The following is a 23356-nucleotide window of genomic DNA, read 5'->3' as shown; positions in this document are numbered from 1 at the left end:
ATCTCTACCGCACCGACCTATCTCACTGAGACGTCAGCTTCGCGGTGCGTTCAGGGACAGTAAAAAGTGTCCGCCATATTAGAATCCGATTCGTTACATTATTTACAGGAATAATTATTAATCATTCTTCTTATTATTATATTATTCTGAATTATTTATTTATAACTTATTTGTTTTTCTATGTTTAATTGCCATTTGTAACAGTGCCAGCAGTATTTATTAAGAATTTAGTGTATGTTTTTAGGCTTTGGAACGAATTAATGGAATTATAATGTATTCCTATGGGAAAATCCTGCTCGACATACGACCATTTCGACTTACAAACAAGGTCCTGGAACGAATTAAATTCGTATGTAGAGGTACCACTGTATATATATTTCTGTCTCCATCCATGTACCCGTTTATAATGCGCACCATGATTTTACAAGTTGATTTTGGGGAAAAAAAGTGCGCGTTATATTCGGGAAATTACGGTAAACTCCAAACTACTCACGCACGGGCTTAAAGTGCTTGTGACACGAAAAAGCATGTTTATTTCATAATACACGCGGTATTTTATGCTCCTGAATGATATGGACCGCTTGGATGTGTGTGGAAGCGATCGCTATATTTATTTAGTTTTTTGAATCCCGCGCCAGGAAAATGAGTGACTTCCGGCTTCGGTCTCGCATTGAGGAGGAGGGCGCTGTGACGTGTACGGTAGAAGACGTCCTCTTCACGCTACAGTTACTGTTGTGTATGAGGACGAAGGATTCAGCTGATTTTGCGGATTAATACTTTTATTTTTTGCATCACGCCAGCCAAACGGCTGCAGAAAAATCATTCTGTATGCGGGAGAGGCGTATGCGCCTTTTTGGAGTTTCAAAAGGTTCCCATTCACCGTGGATATTTACTGTGGGACCATTGGACTTACAAGAAGTGAGTAAACATCTTGTTTTGTATTATGTCAAATACGAATACAGTGATTACAAAGTAAACACTATAAAATTCCTTTAAATAAAGGACTACTTACGTTTGATCATTGATAGGCATGTAAAAAGCTATCCTCACGCTCATTAGCAGTTAGCTGTTAGCACGTTAGCTACACAACAATTCCAGCCACCCTCCTCCAGGGAACGAACTGTAAATTGCTCTCCGCCGGGCGGTTTGCCGATCCGCAAAGAAACTCGACAACCGGGTCGTCATGTCAAATAATCCAGGCTAGTTATGTGTGATTTTCCACTTCGAAGACTTTGAAACATCCCTCGGTTCGGGTTAGCATGTCGGCTAGCTGTCACTCCTTCTGGTCTGTTTACATTCTCCGAAGCCGGGGAAGGGAAATGACATATGTCCGATTTAGGTGTCATAAAATATCGTTCGGCAGGTGTGACAGTAAAGGTAAAGTCGACTGTTTTGACCATTATGGAGTAATTTTGCCATGTCGTCTTGAATAAATGGATTTTTATTATTTTATATTCCATTTAGCACAAGTTATTTGTCATGACCATGCCATTTATTTAGCAATTGGGGAAAGTACTTGGGTAAAAAGAATATCCTGTAAAAATATTGAAGTAAAGAGACAGAAACAATGACATTTTGCCGCTCTCTTCGTCGCGTTTTCCTCGTTGTGAATAGTTCCCCCTCGACGGGCTGACTGGTCCTTCTCAAGCCATTTATATAGCTATTGGGGAAAAATACTTGGATAAAAAGAATATCCTGTAAAAATATTGAAGTAAAGAGACAGAAACAATGACATTTTGCCGCTCTCTTCGTCGCGTTTTCCTCATTGTGAATAGTTCCCCCTCGACGGGCTGACTGGTCCTTCTCAAGCAATTTATATAGCTATTGGGGAAAATACTTGGATAAAAAGAATATCCTGTAAAAATATTGGGAGTAGAGAGACTGAAACAATGACATTTTGCAGCTCTCTTCGTCTCGTTTTCCTCGTTCTGAACAATTCCCCCTCAATGGGCTGAATAGTAAAACCGATGAGCCTAGTCTACCGCTGACGTCATCCACCTGTTGGGGACGCTAAAGCCCTATAATTGTAGGCGTGGCTAACCGGCAGATTAAAAGACTAATTTCTCGTCATCTGCGCTTTGCTAAATTGTTGTATATGGTCGAATCGTCTCAAAATATGATTCTAATTCACATAATAATGCCATTTAAGACTTTTTTTCTGGTGTCGTATGCTCTTTAAATGCACTGTACTCGATGTGATGCGGGACATCAATGAAAAGCAACTTCAGAACAACAACGTGTAGCAGTGATGAAGCAAATTTATTTTATTTTCCTTCATTTATTAATTGATATATTTCTTGATAACTCAAAATACGTCCACTGTGGACTGTGAGCTAGTAGTGTTAGCTCGCCATTTGTTATTACGTCATCAGATGAGGACTAAAGTTCTTCACACTTTTTGGTGGTAAACTTTCGGCCTTATAACCGAAAACTGAAAATTCAATTTTAGCGATTTAAGCCGACAGTTTTCAGTGCTGAATTTTCGTTCACATCTCTAGAGTCTGCCAATAAAAGTCCCGAGCTGATCAGATCGGGGACATTCATAGTTTTATACAAACTACTTTTTGTGTTGTTTTTCGAAGGTAAAAAAACTGTCAAAGGTTCATAGAGAAAAACAGAAAATTGCATTTTTATTTAAGGAATGACCACAAACTCTTGAATCTCCTTCAATATTGCTGGAATTTGAGCTGAAAACAGGCTTAGGTAGAGAATGTTGCATCAAATTATTGGGTGCACAAGTGAACTGGTACACGTAAATGCACTAATCCCTGTCAGATGTTGTGGTAAAGCCGTGGTGAAAACATTTACACACTGTCACCTTTTCCACTTCCTGCCCTCTCTCTTGATACCTGAAGCTTTACCAGACTTGAATAAACTGAAGGTCTGCAATTTCCTTTTGATGTGTCCAGAGCATCTACACAATGTCGGTGTGCTCCCATTTTATATACCGTAGTATCCTCCCCCGATACTTGTTGTGTAAAGTTAGCTGTTTATATCCTACAAGGAACAATTACTGTACATTACTTTTACTCCCTGATGTTTAATTTCGTCATCCTAATAATTAACTAGGTAATGTGAACTGGTTTTGGTTCAAGGTACAGTCATTTTTGGACATCTGTCAGAAAGGCATGTCTACCTTATTTCTTTGTCTGCAACTCCTCTGGCTGTCTCCTTATTCTCTCCTCTGGCTGTAGGGCCACTTTTATGTTAAATGTTATTACCAGCTGGCTTCCCCCAGATTGATGCACAGCCTTACCCTGGGGCGGTCTGCCTCCTCCTCTCAAGCAAACCATGTCTGGTAGGAAAGGTTGCCCTGTGCCCAGGCAGTGTGACCCCTGTGAGCTTCCAGACATGTGGCAATGGGGAGGGGCCGAGAAGGACCTCTAGTTCTTATGCTTGATTGGCTAGAGCAGGTTGCAGTTAGCTCATTTAAACGCAGCTCATGCGGGCCGTTAGATGTGGATGCCAGCCTGTTGAGCCATCTGCAGGAAGTGTGTATCAGGGAAGCAATTGCCCCAAACCGTTTCTCTAATTTTAGCCTCTTTAACCCACATGAGGCAATAAACTTTTAGCCTTGCCAAAACTAAATGCATGACAGCTGAGTTGTAAAGGTCAGCTCTAAGGTCTGGGCCTTGCAACAAGCAATCTGTGTGTCAGTGGGATCATGTTTTGTTTGAATTTTGCCTGAACACAGCATTTTAACCTTGAATGGTTTCCATGGAAGCTTAACATGCTTTGTTCATTAGAGCATATATTCAGTTTCAATGTGACTGACTTTTAATGGCAGTCATATTTGATTATAGGGCAAGCTCCCAAGAGAGTCCGGGCATTTCTCCACAGCAGGGTCCAGTTGAGCTCACGGCAATACTGTTTGGGGCTGTAAATTTTAATAAATGCAGGTACTTCTATTCCAAAAGTGTTGGCGGATGACAGGAAGACGCAAACTGATGACTGTATTGCACATTAACACTTAAAACACAGTTGTATTTTAAATCCTTCCCTGCCGCCTAGATCAGTACCACCATATCATATAACGATTTTGATACCTTTTATAATGAAAAATAAGATTACGTATTAAACACTTTCTGTTTGGTCAGTGTTTAAGATAATGCTGGCAATGACTATATCCTGTAATATATTTTTAATGGTTGCTATGCACCATTAAAATCTGGGAAATGAGAGCGGTCACAAGCATTAAATAATCCTCAAAGTCTCATTTCTATTGTCCCTTTTGTTAGTTTTGCACAGCCTCAACTTTTGGGACATCTGGCACTCTGTGTGTGTTTGGGTGGGGGCACTCAACTGCCCTAAGGGTGGGAGGTGAATGATGGGGACTACAAAGATCATGTGTATGCAGGCTGAGGGGGGGGGGGGGGGGGGGGGTCATTGTGTGGAGAAAGGGAAGTGAAGAAGCCAAAGAAGAGTAGGCAGATAATTGATGGGTATAAATAAGTGTGCGTCTGCATGCATTGTGCATAGGTGTGGGTGTGTACTGCAAAAACAAACAAACTAAATATTAGCACCTGAGAGGGTGAGAAATGAAGACAGGGCATCTGGTGGCACAAATATAGTCAGAAAAGGGGGCCCGGGAAAGGAATAGAGCAAGAAAGAAAGGACATTTTATAAGAGAGTTGGAATGAGGAAAGGGATGCATCAGTCAGCAGTTGCCAGGGTTAAGGAGGAGCAACTACCTGCCTGTCAGGCTGATTGTTCATACCTATGCATCAGGGGATACGCGTCCCAGTTTATGAAAAATGGCGGGCATTCAGTATGTGGGCCACTTTACAGAAATGGCTGTCTGTTGAACAGGGCCAGGATTGAATTGTATGCTGATCCCTTTCAGTCAAGATGCTTGTTCCCACGGCATTTTCAATGTAATCCATATTTCACCCTCTGTATGCAGTTTGGCAAAATCCATAAATTTATTTTACATCAATGAATTCCCACAATACAGTACAATGCATTGAAAAGCCCAATCATGATGCCTTGTCAGTAATTACAACTTTCACAGCTTGAGCCCCTTTTCAAGCAGCATGCCTGGTCCATTACTTAGACGAAAAGAAAGCCCACATACTATAGTCTGGACTGACAAATTACAGCGGCACTGAATTACACTATACCAGAGGTTTGTAAAAGGGAGAGAGAAGATGCGGGAATCCACCAAAGCAAAATCCATTGAAGATCATCTCACGTTCAATGCATGCATCTCATAGTGTGAAGCGTATTGCAGTGGGACACATCAAAATCTTCTCTGTGCTTGCAAAGAGTGAAGATAATATTTTTATGTAAATGGTGACAGACGGTATCCACTCTATCGACAGGAAACAGGGTGGACCTCTTAGTGTTTACCTTAACTGCAAGGTGAAATGGCCAGCCTTTTCTCTTATTTTGTTGTCATGCTGACGAGAAGAATAGAAAAAGACTATTTTCAGATATGACAGAAAATGTCAAACATGTTTTTGTTATACTGTCTTAACCATTTTCCAAAGAATGTAGGAAAAAGGTGAAATATAATCTGAAAGCTAAGTGTATTTATTTGCTGATTTTGACTGTTTTTAACTACGATGTTTACGTTGATCTCATTTTGATCAATTTGATTTGATTAATTCTTCAGAAAGTATAATAATGTGAAATAAACAGTTACCTTCAAACTTTGCGGGATAATGTTATGTGGACCATGCAGTAAGCCATTGCATTTTTGAGCAGGTCAAGTTATCATAATGCCCGCGCTATGGAGCGCACCTGACTATAAACTGCACAACCCAAATTTCTCAAAATTGAAAAACACTGTTCTAGACGATCGCTTTACAAATTACAGAGGAGTAGGACTTAAAAGTTAGTGTCCAAAAAAACAACAACAACCTGAGTGGCGACTTGACAAGCCTTCAGTATGTAAAAACAAATATAATCAACACTGTCACTCTTCGACAATCAAGATGTGTTGTAATACAGCAGCATGGATACAACCTCTGGGCCCCGTTCATTGTTTTGAAGCGCAAGGGCCTAGGAACGTCTCAATTAAAAGACTTGAGATGACCCCATTGTAGGCTCTAATCACCCCCCTGCTGCAACCCAGTTAAATCAGCACTATGGCCTCATTGACCTATTGTGGATTCCCCAATTACTTTTATTGAGAGATGTAGAGTTTGCCAATAATATGGGCAATGGGTTTTCTGTGTGTTTCCTCTACGACTGGTTAATAAAAAAAAAAATCCCTAATTTTTACGCTATTAATTCCATTTATGCCCCACCTCCAACACACACAGAATCACACTTTTTTTTTTTTTAAAGGAAAGAATAAATAAAAAAGACAGCAAAAACTCAAATTAAGTCATGTGTAGAAGTGTGTGAAATTTCCGATTCTTAGATTATTCGTGATTCGGCCGTGGAAGATTCGGAACGATTCACAAAAATCCAAATTCTGATTAATGAAATATGTCAAGTTAAGCGGAAATAAAACACAGCGTGGTCTTCGGGACGTAATGAGGAACGGACCGCATTGCGTCCCGAGAGTAAACATCATGCTTGTCATTACCCGGGTAATGACAATGCTCAACTCACGGCTCTGGCTCAACTCATGCCATAGATAAAAAAACAGTAATACCTGACTGCTGCCGACAGTCGCTACAAACTACGTCCACATAATTCTGCGGTAGATAATAGATATCATATGTATATAAAACTAGATGCAAAATGACAGACTCGACGGCGTTAGCAGCACATGTATAGAAAACTAGATGCAAAATGACAGACTTGCCAGCGTTTGTAAACAGCCGCCATCTTAAAGCAGGAGACTTATCTAGAAGGCTGTTGTAGCAAACCTTCCTAGCGAACCTAATTAACTTTTTATTTAAAATACTCCTAAATTGGCAAAATCTTGACTTGAATCTATCTTTAAAACAGTTTTAAAACTTTCACATGTCGAAAGTAGACAGAAGGGAAATTGTGGAATAATGGGAGCAATTTTAACAACTTTAACGGTTGATTCACAACATTAAATTAATTGAATGTAGTTTAAAGCTGCTGATATAGAATGGGAACTTGAGCATATTATTTACTGTGTTGAACTGTTAACTTAATACAGAAATAGTCGTTTATTTAAGTTTAGAGGATTTTGGTACAATTTTTGTAACTAATGTACCAACATTAAAAGCAGCTAATAGCTTGGGGGGTTGGTCGGTGTCATCAATAATCGATTCATAATCGAATCGTAGCCCCTGAGTCATAATCGTAATCGAATCGAATTCCCAGCTCTAGTCATGTGTGTCCTCTAAGATTTTATTTCAGCAGCAAGGGCAGAAATGCATTTAACCACTGTTATTTCTGCACTATAAGGTGCAACTGACTATGAGCCGCACATCCCAAATTTCTCGAAATTATAAAAAAAAAAAATTTAAAAAAAAAAGTTGGCAGGAGGGAGTCTGAAGTTTCAGCTAAGAATCATGTAAAAAGTCAGTGAGCCAAGGGCCCCCCATTTTCATAGAGATAAAAGGAGCAGTTATGCATTTGAACTAGTACCCTCGAGGGATGCACCATAAGGACAAAATAGGAGGGAGCAGATTGGGTTTAGTGTATTTTTTTATTTTTTTTTATTTTAACCAAAGCCAAACTGTCATTTATATGCTCAAGGGTACACCCAATTTTGCAATCACCAAAAGGGCCATGGCCTCACTTTCCAGCTGCCACTGGTGAGCCCTGTGCCAGGACTGGGAGAGGATTTGATGCCAGATGAGATTTGGCCAGTTGGCCACACTCAAACTACTCTTCGATCCAAACAAGATCAGTTGCTGCGCCAATCCTATGCATTTAAGTTATCTTGTTAGCTTATTACAGGGTGTGTTTGTGTGTTAACTGGACTGGGATAGCATTAGTGGTATCACAGGGGTATAACAGTCTCCAAATCTACAGTAGTTTCCGATTTACTTTAGGAATTAGCTTCCTTTTAACGTCTATGTTAGTTAACATGTGCTATACTGCATGTGACTAAAAATATTTTTATACTGTATGCTCGTATACTTACTCATTTTACAGTGTGCATAACGTGCATTCCATGCTAAAAAGGGAGGATTGGCCAATGATATTGGTCATCACCAGGATGTATATTTGCAACTACTCAGGACTCTTGAGTTTGTGTGAAGCCAACAAGTACACACCCTATCTATCACTTTTACAATGTGTCGCTCTACCACACAGGGAGGCCAACAGCTGCCTGTGGCATGTACCCCTGTGCAAAGGTAATGGTCTGGCCTCCAGGCTGTAAGCCTATCCAGTTAATAATGAAGTGTTCTCGTCTATTGTAAATCACAGTTGGATCTTGTTTGGCTAACGCCTTTGGGAGTTTGGCAGAGAATACGTGTTACATGGGACAGTGTAGATGGAAGGAAGTAGGAGAATAAAAGCATCTTTGTACATGATGGATTATAGAATGTGAGTCTTTGTTAGATGGGGTCTGAATATTAAAATGGCCCGGGTGACATTTATGATCAGTGGAACACAATTATTCATGTTTTTATCTGTCTGAGCATGATCATGTTGAGACGAACTCGGATGTTGCTGCAATGTAGAGTGTACATTTTGTTTCATTAAAAAGTAGGAAGATATGATGTTTTCTGAACTGCTCAAATTTAGAAAAAAAATTGGTGTTGGTGAGTGTTGCAATGCTATGAATGCACAAAGCACTGAAGTATTGAAGGATTAATATTTTATTTCATGGAAAGTTAGGCCACAGAGCCTCGACCAAGCAAATTTAATTAAAAAAATACATATATATATGTATATATATATATATATATATATGTATATAATTTATAGATAACAAGAAATAGGCACTACAGCTTACCATGAACAAAGTGAGACGTACAAATCTTCAATGTCAGCAGGTATCCAGGCTTTATTTGGAGCGATTCCGCCCCACATAATTTGTCAGAGTAGCATACCTGTATGTTAATATAGCACTTTTCACAACATTAAATGTTGATCAAAACCCCTCATAATACTTGTTAAAATATAGATGTATTTGTGCACTAACATTACAAAAATGCAAGCCGGCTGAGCAAGAGAAGAAAGACAATGGGCAGCACACATATTGCCTGGTATACCAGACTCACCGCTGTTCCAGCGATTGAGTCTGGCGACCGTCCGACCGATCAAATTCCGAGGGTGGAGCAAGCCACAGCAAACAGACAGCGGAGTGGACCAATCAGTGATGGGCAGACGTGACGTTGTTAAAGCGACAAGTAATTAGCGTGAGCGTAGAATGGAGAAGTTTATTCAACATGGCTAGCGCGAGTCATGTTGACTGTTGTCAGTGACTTGTTTCGATGTGTTTTTGGTAATTTAAAACTGGTTTTACCGTGAATTGGAACATATTCTCGGCTCTCTCGTTCGCCATCTTTGTTGTTGTAGAGACGACTTTCGGTGCGCAAGAGTGATGTTACTCGTTAAGAACACGTCACGCAAATAAACGAATCTGATTGGACGATTGATTTTGTACCTTACTCGAGAGGCCGTTAATGGGTTGGGTCCCAGACTATTTCTCACAGTGTTTGAAAAATACAGGGAGAATAGTCTGGCTGTGCCAGGCAAGCACACATACAGACAACGAGGATGAGCAAGAGCTGGGCAGATAACGGATTCTGTTGAGGAGAGAGGATTGTATGCCCTCTATTGGGACGCGGAGATGTTTAGTGACAGCGCTAGCATGCCACTTGGCTGCATGCTGAGGCACTCGGACACGTCAAGTGAGAGAGAGGCTTTTCTGCATTTCACTCGTCGCTCGCATGCTGTTTTCTTGCATAATGACACTCATTTTCTCTCGCGACAATGCTCGTGTCAGTAAAATAATTTTAAAATGAAATCTGATAATATCGACATCGATTTTCATTATGGGTTTTGGGCCATTAGCATTAGCATATAGCACTGCTGTCATGTCCACTTATTCCCTTCCTGTGTTTATGGTGTTTTTTTTTTTTTTTCCTTGCTGGCGTTTAGGTGTAATTATGTTTTATAAATTCCAGCAAATTCTGCTGACGAAATCATATGGTCATGCGTGCTCAATGCGAATATAAAGAGCTGAATGGACAAGCTAACGTCTGCAGCTAGAGTACCATAGCAATTTTTGCCGTCTCACCACGTAGTTGCTGTCTTATACAAGCATCACGTGTAAGTTATATTCTTCCTTTGTTTTATATTCATTAGCGCTGTGTACTATTTTTTGTTATTGTATGTTTTGTTTGCATTTGTGGTAAAATGTGGTTACATTATTTCATTGCTTGCAAGCTGTACTACCAGTTGCTATTCAAATTGACACGTGGTGTGTACTTTATTTTGTGACTTTATTTCAAATTATTGACACAAAGTTTTGTTGTTTTCAGTTTTACAAAAAAGTGCGTATTACAAGTGCTCACAAAGTGCTCAGTGCTCTTTGTCAAGAGAAAGATGACCACAATAAAGCCAATTCAACTTTACGCCAACGTCTGACTTTCCTTAGAGTTTGATTTGTTCGCTATCTGTCGATTTGTGTACCCACACACACATTGAGGACAGAATAAGTGCCTTATTGGCACTTTGCACTTGCATTTGCACTTGATAAAAAGAATTGAAGTTTGCACTATTTTGATTTCAACAACAAATAAAGTGGTGCAATATAGGCACTTTTTGCATAACTTCAGTTGAAGTTGTCCTCTTTATATTTTTACAGAATGTTTCTTTGGAAAACCTTAAAGTTGTTATATTTATCATTAGTAAAACATCCAGTGGGGCATCATAATACAATTAGCCATAATATGTTAAGTCCAGTACTGCATATATCAGTATTGGGTGGATGTCGGTATCGGATTTTTGGAGTTGAGCAAAATCATGATATCGTTTACAGTCATAATCGGACAACTCTACTCTTTTCTTCTGTATCATCAAAACATAACACGAAACAGAACTTACCACTTGTGACAATGTAAATGTCAACAACAATGCATGTAACATTGCATTGCATTAAACAATGCAGCGCAAACTCTTTTGTGCTGTTGGGAGTTGGACTTTACTGTCATCTTTGTGGAGCTCCATAGTTCCATGTGTGTATATTTTTGTGTCTGATGAACCTCAAAGAGTTCAATGATTCACAAGCTTGTAAACATTCAAGCATGTCCGCCGCATTGGTTGGAGTAGTGTTGTATGGGGGAACTCACACAGTAAGTGCACACTTGTAATAGTTTGTGACTATTACATCATTTTCAGCAGTAATTATTTATGATGTTCTACTGAGTGGTGAGATGTATCCCTCTGTTGAACATGTTTAACAGTAGAGAATTGTGTTGCATTGCCTAGAAGGGGCTCACGAGACAAGAGTTCCATCATTGTACTGTATGGTTCTTTCTTATGTCTGAGCCATAGCCAACCATGTTCTCCTGTTTTCATCTGCTTGTACCAGCTCATCATTGTACACCCCCCAACAAGTCCTGATCTGAAGGTGACTTTGGCCTCTAAGTCCTCATGACTTCATTTTATCTGCTGGCTAAACAACACTGTAATTGACTCTCAAATAACAGACAGCAGGACACACTGACCTTCAACAAGCCCACAAGACACAATTTACACATTTGCATTTTTGACGCTGCAGATTGTATCTCAAGCACTTAAGATGCGTTCAAGAGTTCAAATCATTGCCTACCTGCATTTTAATGCGCTACAAAGTAAACCCCCCTCGCACAGCCAATTTGCACTTTGACTTTGAGTGCATGAGATATTTTTACTCAGAGTTTGTGATCCTGCTTGATCTGAGTTGGTGTAGGTTATTAGATGAGGCGATTGCATATGCTTGACCTGCTGGCGTGAGCTCAAAACCGTCGGCAATGATTCTGGAGGGTTGAATGAAGGGATAATATTGCATGCATGTGTGCATCCTTTAGTCGTTTCCTTTCATTTCTAAAGAAAGAAAATATTGGCAAAGAATGAAGGAAAATATACTTATGGTTTTGTTGGAGATTGTCATGGAGGAGGAATAATATTGCATGAGACTGACAAGGTAGGATGGAAGAATGTCAGTGAGAAATAAGATGCTTAGAAATGGACAAAACAGTCATGCTGGAAAGAATATCCACTGTTACTAACACTACCAGTTTATAGATGGATTTTCTTGCTTTCTTTTATTGTAATTCAGTCTTCTATAATTGATACATTTCCTTGCTGTGTTCTGGGGTGAATGAACAGTAACTCTGGGGCAGAAGCATTGAATGTTTTAGTGATCAATTACTGTCTAGAAAATCAAATAATTAAGTAATTACATATGTGTTTTTACTTGGTTTGAGAGCAAATATACTGTATATACACAAGAGAAAAAAATGACATTTGAGTTAATCATAATCACTGTTTTTTTTTGGTCATTTTTTCCCCAGATTTTTATTTTCTTTAATTCACATTGTCCATAGCCGCAAACTTTTACGTATTTTTTGTTATATACAGTATATAATATATATATATACATATACATTTTTAAAAAATTATTGTTATTTTATCATTATTTATTTTTTATCACAAATATAAGGCACAAATAATAATTTAAAAAAAATTGCAATTCCACCCGTAAAATCGATCTTTTTCACCATTGCATGAAGTATAATTGATAAATATGGTGGAAAACACTCAAGTGGCTTGAAGTGTCGTCCTCAGAACCCTCCATTTGGTCAAAATTTCAAAATTGCCCTATTTACATTTGTGATAAACCATTGGAAAGCCTATATTCTCTATTTTTTTTAGGTGGTGGGGTGTGAGCAGGAGGACATGTTTGAAACTTAGAAGTAGATCAAATCCCGCGAGCTAAAGACAACCATTTTTGAGACCTTTGACCTTGAAGTTTTTTTTTACACCCATACTGGTAACAAATAACAAATACTTCAAGTAACATTTTGGAAAAAAAAAAAAAAAAAAGGAAATTATTCAAATCAATAAATGGGAGATAATTGGGAAATTTCAAAGCAGGGGAAGTTATTTATTTTTTAAATTAAAAAATATGTGAAAATGACAAATTCAGGAAATCAAATAAAAACAACTAGATCTTGAAGAGGAATTCCGCATAGTTTGTAGTTTCATAGTCAGCAGGTGTAAGGAACCATTTATAAAACAAGTTTTTAGGGCTGCTCCAAACAATTCTTTTTTTCCCCGTTAGTCTGCACACTTTTTTAACGATTAGTCGACTAGTCTAATTATTTTTTTATGAACTTTTATTTATTTATTTATGTATTTATTTACCTTTCGCTCTTGCAATTAAATTTTTTTGACGAATATTAATTCACTAAAACATTTTGGAAGACTTAAATCCTTTATTAAAGTACAAACTAACACAAAAATAACAATAATAAATCACAAACAAACAATGAGGTCAAATGCTGATGGCATTAACTAATGCAAAAAAATTCAATGTAAACAGATTCAGAACACTGTTACTTCACTTTTCCAACAGTGTTCAAAACAATTCTTACTTTCTCCTTTTGTGCTATGTCTATATTGTTCTCAGCATTAGCGCGAGCACCAGCAGAGTAGATAAATAAATGTCACTGGAGTAAAGTACATAAAACATTTTTTAATGACGCATGTTGATACAACGCTACGATGGAGTGTTAGGACCAAAAAAAAAAAAAAAAAAAAAAAAGAACGGGACGTAATGTTGCTACGAGAAACAAAAGTCGCATTATTACGTAGGGGTAATGTTGCTGTCAGCCACTTTACATACATGTACCTTAGCTAGGAGCTATGACGAAGCATTAGTATAAATTCTTCTATTGATTATAATTTGATATAGAAGAAGCAAAATAATTATTTGTAAAACCGATTCTAAAACACAAGATGCTTTCAATAGTGTTGATTTTAACGGAGGTGGCAATGCGCTACGTAAAGTACGTAGCTACTTATTCAGCTACATTAGCCCGAGATTAGCCCCTAATACTCTGCCGTACGACCCACATATACCCCTTTCTCACTGGCCAAAAAACCCATGTCAACCCACTAACAATCGGCTTTTAGTGGCAGTGGGAAAGGTGCAGCGACCCGCCTCGACCCGTGTCAATCAACCCGCCAAGCGACCCGCGTTAAATTCACCTCGGCTCTGATCGTCATGCAGTGTGAAAGCAAAACCCCGGGTCAACAGTCAACACCCTAATCTACGTGGTGACGGAGGCTCTTATGTGATGCGTCATAACAACATGCCAGTCGCCTCCCATTTAACACGCCCCACAACCGTAGTTACGTCGATGCTCCTAAAAAAGCTAGTAGAAGAAAAATAATTCACGTCGCCTACGTTGCCTCAGCACAAGCAGAGTGTTGATCCTTTGCTGCATTTCGATCATTTTGAAGGCAATAACAAGCATGAAAACAGAGAACACAAATGGAAAGGAGGCTTCCATGTTGCTCTGCATTGTTTGCTTCCTTGAACTGAATGAATTCGGTCGCACTTGTCGACGCGCATTTTAGCGTGGTGACGTCACGTAACCTTACGCACGGCTGAGGAGGGGTTGGGGGTTAGACGGGTGAAACAAACAAAAAAAAAAAAGACACGGCTTTTTTTTTGTCAATGGGAAAGGTGCCAAATGCCAATTGCTAGTGGGTTGCATCGGCTTGGAAAAAACGCGCGTTGACCCACTAGTTTCAGTGGGAAAGGGGCAATATAAAGCCCATTTCACACACACATATCCAAGGAAATTCTCCTGTAAGGTGAAGTGGGATTTAATCGCGTCATTGCTTTCAGGCATGTGAAGTACAACCTCGTTTGCGCAGTAGCGGACCCGAACATTGGCAACAAAATAAACCACGCATTTCCAAAGATGGCCGATGGACTCTCTTCCTCGGTTTTACGATCCCGTAGCAATTGAATTTCGTAATGTTTTCAGTTTAATATAGCTACTTCCTTTCTATCTTGATCATTGCGATGTTTGTTTACCGCTTTTCGCCTTACTGCGAAAAGAGAGGAAGTGACGATCGGCCCGCCAAGATATTTACGTCATTAGCCATCGTGCTGTTACCCGGGAATATAACGCCAGCTTTCACGCACACCGCTTCCCGGGAAAGTGCCAGACATTATACTAAGACGCGACCCGTAAAATGTCCGCGTAATCTGTCAGCCGACCCACGAAATTGTTTTCACATACAACTGCTGCACGGTTAAATCGCGCGATATTCCCGGTGTTTCGGAGTGTGTGAAAGGGGCCTTAATAAAGGCAACTTCAATAAAAAAATGTCATTAAATTGACTTTCACCAGCTTGTTGTCTCCTTTGGTCTTCCAAAATTATACCTGGGTGACGGCGCTTCGGGTGTTCATTCACGGCGATGTGCTGTCGTGGTATGTAAGCTTGGCACACGACAGTGTATCCCCCTTTGTTTTGTTGAAATCCATGCTTTGGTCACTTTGGTGCGCTTTTTTTTGGCTTTGTACCGCTTGAATCCTGAGTGTCCACCATTCCCAACTTTCCACGCATATAAATTTTTAACTCTTTATTAGACGTGGATGGGATGGTGTGCTCGTCGACGCATTCGTGTCATCGATGACTTCGTCGACTAATCGGGACAACTCTCTAAGTTTTTAAAATGCAAAAGTACTTGCATATTATTTGAAAATAATATAAAACTCCTTTTAGCATGTATCACTGAGTGTAACAACGCAGCTATGAAATACCGTGTTACGATTTGAAATCTTAAACATGGTCATTACACATGTATCGTAAAACCAACGTCACAGAGAAAATGAGTGTTTCAATTAAGGTTCAATATTTAAATATTTTTACATTTTATTGTTTGGATCAATTATCATTAAAAATATTGGGGAAATGCAACAGTAACAAAACATATACAATTAACTACTGAAAATATCCAGAAACTTGGTTTTGAAATGATCAACGGGGTGAGGTTCCACAAGGCGAGCAAAGTTAGCCCAGCAACATTCCTGACAGCAACATTCTCCTTTTATACTGTCAAATTATTTTCAGGTCTTCTGGTCTCTAAGTGTTCATATTTCTTATCGAGACATTTGTAGGGTGGAGTCACTTTACTTGCAACAGTTGTCCTATGCATTTACATATGATGAGAGTTACAGTAGGTACTTTTGTGTTGCTGCTTATAAAGGGAGAGGTCCTGACTTTCTGTTACTTAGACTGCCGCCTTGTTGTAACATGATTGTAAAAAAGTGGCAAATTAAAAAAAAATCTCATAGATTTCTTTTCTGACATTACCTTCAACCACCATGTTTTCTTGGTTACAGTTGCTGTCTTTGGATGACCTCTGTTGGGCTTGAAATAGGCCAATGGCAACAGATGGAAAAGTCCTCAGCTGAGAATGACAGGTGATCTGAGGTGCTATGCACAGATGAAGTGGGCTTGATTTCTTCCTGCTTGCACCTGATTTAAAGGTTGCTTTGAAATATTAGTGCCTCTTTCATTTACTTTGAACTTCAAACATGGCAAAAAAAGAACAGTATCATTCATATCAACTTGCTGGTATCATTCAAAAATAATTTTCCCCAGATATGTCATGCTGTGGTTTTCTTAGTTGTCACCTAAGTGAATTATTTGCTCCCACGATTGAATCTTTTGGGCGCACCGGACTCATCACCTAGCACTACACAAGAATGTGCGTGATGTTTTTTGATGGTAACTTTGTTTTATGCATTCCTGTCAGCCATTGTCAGTGCAGTTTTTGTTTGATGCAGTGTCCCTCAGTGGTTGGGCTTTTCTCACAAATTGCCTTTGTAACCTTTCTAAAGTCACACACAAGGTGCAATGTAGTTGGAGATACACAGTGTAGATCACTCCAAGCTACAGGCAGTGACTTCTCACCTCATGCTGTCATGCCATCCGTCATTGGTCAGCTTGAATTACACAGCAAGATACAATTTTGACAAATAGTTTCGAGTTTGATCAGCCCTTTCTTTGTGAATTTAGCATGTTCATGCATGGATTTGTGGGATTTTTCCAGAAAAAAAATGTAATTATAAAGTGGTCTTCCAATGTTTAGTTCTTAAACAGTGGTTCACCATTTATTTTATCTTTACTTAAAAGTTAGAACTTAGAAAAGGTCTATTGTTGATATGGAATAGACATGGGTTTTTTGTTGTTTGATCAAAACATTTTACTGAAGACTGCCATGACCAGGTGACAAATTAAGTGTTTCCAATGAAGAGTTGTTGACAATGACATTCGAACCGGTCAACAAGGCGTTTGCCGGTGTTGTTGGCCCATTGCCAAAATTGCACCAGCAAAAATAGCCTGGTTTTAATAATTAGATGATGATTTTTTTCTTGTTTATTTATTTTAATATTCACTTTTAAAATTGCTATGCCAGCTGTTTAGAGATTCCAGAGGCATAAATGTAAGATTTTTACGATTCAGGAGGCACCTGGTATCTGATGGAAATGGAGCGAAAGCTAATACTTCTGTGTCGGACTCATCACTTGCGTTGTGTGATGGTGATTCTGCTTCCAGTTTGAACCTGGATCGTTCCGGATGGCTCTCCAGAATCATGTTCTACGGGACTTCCTCCTTTGACCAACTTTCAATTTCGTATTCCAACTCGTCACATGATAAAGTCAATGAGTCTGGGCGATTCTCACAAGCCGCCATATTCCTCCTACAGAATCTCTTTTATTATTTTGAATTCTGAACTGCTTATTTTAATACAGAATGACAGTTGGGTAATATTTTTGCATGATGCATGCATGATTTTGCAGTGTACTCAAATAGTATGTGTGTTGAGTATGAGTTACAAAGTAAAAAATTATAGTTACAAAGTTGTGATATTTTACTGTTAATGTAATCAAACACGATGTAAAAATTTCCAGCAAAAAGAAAACGCTTGTTCTTTTAGATGCAATGGTGTTTGAATAAAAAGAAAAAGGAAAAATAACATTTCACCCTATATTAGGAGCTTAAATGGTTGGGCTGAGAAAACCTTTTTTTGTTCTTCCATATAGAGCCCTCTGTGTTACTTAATGTCATCTTGGGTTCACACAAAAATGACAAAAATGTCAGGCAAGCTTGCAAAATCTGGATAAATTTGTTTTTAGTTTTTATTCCCTCGAGTCATTATGTTTTAATTTGGCTCCTAACCTCAAGTTGCAAAATTTTCTTGGGTTGCTACAGTATAAACAAAGCTATTTGGCATAATTGCACCCTTGGAGTAGGCTTCCCTTCAAGACAAGGTATTGATTTTCCCTCCTTCCCATTCTACTGTTTTTTTTTTTTTTCATAGCTTATTTCTTTTTTCACATTCCTGGAATAGAGTCTACACGGCTCCCTCTCTCCTTTCTCTTCATTTGCCTAGCTCTCTATAGTCACTCTTTCATGGATAGTACTCAACTGGAAAAATGTCAAGATGAATACAATCTGAATTTGATTACTCTTGACAAAATACTCACCTGAATGGTACGTACTGTATGTCTTTTAACTTTATGGATCAACTGAAATGAGCACATGGCAAGAATTATTATTCAATATGCTGCACAAGCCCAAACATTAGTAGCACAGACAAATGCTGTGCTTCGCTTGTTGGGAAGACATAATGCAGACATGCTTGAGAGTATGCCATTCAATATGAAATAATAAGGAGGCAATGTAATGCGCTAATATTTTAAGGAATCTTTAAAGGCATTTTTTTTTTCGTCTGTGATTATGCCTGGATTCAAATCACTTAGATGTGACTTTTTTTGGGGGGGGGGTCTGTCATTATCATTATCATTAATTTGACAAAACATGACTTTGTACAGATTCAGCTATCTTTTGAAAACAAATCAAAAGTTCAGTCTATTGTTGTTTCTTTACCTTGTTAGTGTAAATTATCTTTTAATTATTGTCTTTCCCAAATTGAATTATTCATTGGTACTGTGTACTAAAACTGGCCGATATGGCCTAAAGTATGCATCACGGTAAATTGAGCAGATTTAGCTCGATAATGATAAATGACCATAAGTTTGCCCAAGTGGACTGTTATATAATTTGAAAATCTGAATCAATGCGTGAAATACAAATTAACTGTTTCTCGTAGATTTATTTACCATATTTCAATTTAACATATTTAAACAATTGTACATGCAGTCTAAACATTAAGTACATAATACTTTCTTGTAAACCCTACGAATTCAAGTATGAACATTTATAACAGGTTGTATGACTTGGAACAATGTACAACATTATAAAAATCAATATGACGACTGTGCAAACATGTCATTGTAACACAAATGACTTACAGTTTGAACAAAACACTTCAAACAGACAACTTATTGTTAATGGCTGCTGTGACATAATTACTCAACACAAGTGTTTAGGTTTCAGGTTTTTTTTCCCCAGAGCATTTTTTAAAACATGCACGCACACATGCACCCCCCACACAGACACACACACACACACACACACACACACACACACACACACACACACACACACACACACACACATTAAAGCTACAGTATATTGCTCTTTTGCCAATGAAACATTTACAATTTTATCATTGCAGTAATGACACAGAATGAAGCAAGCACATACAGAAAAATAGCTGTGGCCATTAAACGGTCATATTTTGGCTTCACTGTTATATTATAATATATGCTGAATGCTTTACCTTCATAAAAGATGTCTAATGCTCCTTTCCCACTGAAACTAGTGGGTCAACGTGCGTTTTTTCCAAGCCGATGCAACCCACTAGCAATTGGCATTTGGCACCTTTCCCATTGACAAAAAAAAAAGCCGTGTCTTTTTTTTTTTCACCCGCCTACCCCCCCGTCCCCCATCCTCAGCCGTGCGTAAGGTCACGTGACGTCTCAACAAGTGCGACCGAATTCATTCAGTTCAAGGAAATAAACATTGCAGGGCAACATGAAAACCTCCTTTCCGTTTGTGTTGTCTGTTTTCATGCTTTTTACTTCCCTCAAAATGATCGAAATGCAGCAAAGGATCAACACTCTGCTTGTGCTGAGGCAACGTAGGCGACGTGAATTCTTCTTCTTCTACTAGCTTTGTTATGAGCATCGACGTAACTACGGTTGTGGGGCGTGTTAAATGGGAGGCGACTGGCACATTGTTATGACACATCACGTAAGAGCCTACGTCACCATGTAGATTAGGGTGTTGACTGTTGACCCGGGGTTTTGCTTTCACACTGCATGACGATCAGAGCCAAGGTGATTTTAACGCGGGTCGCTTGGCGGGTTGATTGACACGGGTCGAGGCACCTTTCCCACTGCCACCAAAAGCCGATTGCTAGTGGGTTGACATGGATTTTTTGGCCAGTGGGGAAGGGGTAAAAGAAATCACACACACACACAGATACAAAATAATGCGACATAGTAATTGCTAGATGCAGTCCGTGCCCAATCCACTAATTAAGTTCAGCCGTTTTGACAAGGTTAGAGCCGCTATCCGGCCTGGCTACCAGTAGAAAGCACCCTCTCCTGAAATTGTGAGAACCAGGGAGGAAAGCGAGTGAAAGCCCGTTTGGAGGCCGCCAAGAGTTTACTTAATGTCTGGTGAAAATTTGTTGAAGCTCCCTTAAACCCGACTCCGTCACGTTTGCTTGTAGCGATAGCCGCTAGCGTTAGCCGCTAGCATTAGCTTACCGGGCTTCTGTTTGTTTGAGTTACTGATAACCACGTGACTTCATACGTAAGCACACTGACTGCTTTGTTAAAGGGGAATGAACATAGCCGAACAACACAGAGTCCAATCGGTATGAAAAGACTATATTTTCTTATTTTATTAAATTACCAAATTTACCGACATGGTAAAAATGACGTCGGTTATAGTGAAGAATTTCAGTAACAGTAAATTTTCGGTATACCGCCCGGCTCTACTGTGTACCACACAAAGTTTTAGCTGATTATACGTATCAATTGTTATAGGCTTCTGTGATTATCACTTTGTGAAGTTGTTTCAAAACTAAATGCCAAATTCGACTTCTGATAAACAAATAGGCCATATTCTGAGCCTCTAAGTTCTAGTCTTGCTCTGACTCCTCCATTGCTCATACTGACAAATGGCACACAAACACTTGTATATTACATATGATACTGTACGTAACATGGTGTTGTGATGTGAAAAAGTCTAAAAATAAAATTTTAAAAAACAAGATAACAACCTATACTGCCTTTAACATGTCCATTGAATGAAATACATTCTAATTTTGAGGGTAATAATAAGTAGGACTAGATCAAAGTTCATTAAGGTAAAATGAGAAACCTTTTTTTTTTTCTTCTTTCTGACAACTCTACATGCTATAATTACAAATGACTCATGCACACTAGCACCTACTGATTGCCAACACTCACTATTCATAATTGATCAAATTTATAATCCTTTTTGATGAATGTGAGGGAACTATAATATTCTCTTTGTAGGGATTATGACATGATTCCAGAGTGTATTTGTTGGAATTTGGCGGACCCAAGGTAAAGTGGTGATGCTTTCAAAAATGCAAAATCTCACCAAATCAATTTTTTCACTCTCCATCACACAACAAGTTGCCTCATTGTGACTTTGCACTAGGGACATGGAATAGTTAAATCTATCCAGTGTTTGGACTGACTGATTCAGACATTTGTGGTCTCACACTCACTCACTTCTCCGGGTAATGTCCAGTTCAGGTTCCTAGAGCTTGTATGAAAGGGGCTATTCAGAATGGGGTGTGGTTCTACCAAATTTGAGAACACAGACACACACTCTACACTCAACAGTATTTTTACAGTATGAATAGCCTCTCACAGATGTTCGTGTTTATAGAGGCCTCATCAGCTCCAATTCAGACCTCCCTTCGAGCAGCTGCACATGTGTGATTTTTGTCACACACACACATGAACAGCACCCCAGCACCAGCACACACACATGCAAACACACACATTTGCATTTTGGATTAGGAAATTAAGTTAACAACAGATTTAAATATTTTCCTTTTCAAGAAACCGATTCACAAATAAATAATATCGGGTTTTCATCTATCCTTACAAACATCATCTTGCTTTAGGCAATTTAATATTTATCTCCTAAGCTCAAAAGAGGTCACAAAATGAGGCATAAACCCTTCCCAACCGGCTCTGAATGATGAATAAAAAGCAAAGGTAAATTTGATTTTCAAAGCACTCCTGAACCTTTTTCTTTTTTTTTTTTTTTTTTTTTTTTTTTTTACAGTAATCGTGCAGTGGTATTGTGTGCATTTACACATTGCAATCTCAAGTTGTTCAAACAGCTCTCAAACTTCTTAGGTCCGAGCCAATCAGGGGAAAGAGGCGGTAGCTGCAGATGAGGATTTGAGGATGTTTTATTTTCATTATACAAGGCACAATCAAATTGTAATTTGATGCGACCCAGCTTGACCACCTTGTGACTCGGTTTGACTTGACTCGACAAACACGTGACTAGACACAACTCAGCTTGACTTGACATAACCTCGTGACTTGATTCAACTTGACTTAACACAACCTTGCCCACACCATCAAAGAAATGACTCCCTACTCGGTTGTGATGCAGATCAGACGGATTTGTACAATTGTCAGGCAATTAACCTGCCTATGCGATATACTGCATATTCTTTGACAGTTAGGGGCAAAACACACAGAAAGCGAGGAGCGATGGTGAAATGAGAAAGTCATCACCATTGTGCTGAAAGCCAATACATGGGGCGCGATGCAAATGTAGCGACAAGCGATAGTGACACGCATCGCCCTATGGCTGTGCGTCATCGTTCGTCTCTGATTGGCTATGAATTTGGACGCCCTTTAAAAATTTCTGGTCTTTTCTGAGCACCAACAACTTCCCATACTGTTGCTTTTTTATTTATGTTCCGGATATCATGCCGAGAGGTGTCATAAAGTGTGTGTTGATCACACGTACACTGCTAAAATGACACGCTCCTCCATGTTGACGATCATTAAAACTTAATAATAATAAAACTTCATAATAATAATTAAATATGTTGAGGTTTTTTTTTCCCATGTTGACAAAGTGTGAATGTCAATTTCCGGGTTGCCCAGTGTCCTATGAGGTGATTTGTCGATCAGTTAATCAGTTTCTGATTGTTTGTAGAGCTAGGTGACAGCGACAGAAATGGAACCATTTCCTCTTTTTTCCTACGCTGGTCAGCGTGTGCACGTGTACGTGTACATGTACAGTACAAGAGCGAAATGTCACGTGCACAAACGTCGCGTGTCGCTTCACTGCAAGAGGGTTGGCGATTTTCGTCTCGTTGTGCTCGTTCCATAGAAAATGTATTGAACGCGAGCGACGTTGCCTCCCGTTTGTTTCGCCCCTTACCATATAATATAAATTTGACTTAGGAGATTTTCTGATTTAAAAAAGGCCCTAAAACACACAAAATATGCTTGAAAAATGTTGAACA

At 39.0% G+C, this 23356-nt stretch overlaps 1 protein-coding gene across 14 annotated transcripts in view; it reads left to right on the top strand.

Annotated features, from left to right (window-relative positions):
• ptprsa (protein tyrosine phosphatase receptor type Sa) overlaps window positions 1–23356 on the top strand; it is a 374739-nt gene that overhangs the window by 144627 nt on the left and 206756 nt on the right. Inside the window, exon 2 of one of the 14 annotated variants that reach the window (XM_057840792.1) lies at window positions 16242–16322. The exons of the other annotated variants lie outside the window; for them this stretch is intronic. The gene's annotated coding sequence lies outside the window, so the exon portion shown is untranslated. The remainder of the gene's footprint in view (window positions 1–16241; window positions 16323–23356) is intronic. 14 annotated transcript variants of the gene reach the window in all.

Source organism: Corythoichthys intestinalis, chromosome 7 (assembly GCF_030265065.1).
Source record: "Corythoichthys intestinalis isolate RoL2023-P3 chromosome 7, ASM3026506v1, whole genome shotgun sequence".
In the NCBI taxonomy this organism is placed as follows: domain Eukaryota; kingdom Metazoa; phylum Chordata; class Actinopteri; order Syngnathiformes; family Syngnathidae; genus Corythoichthys; species Corythoichthys intestinalis.
This window is presented reverse-complemented; position numbering and strand designations above follow the sequence as displayed.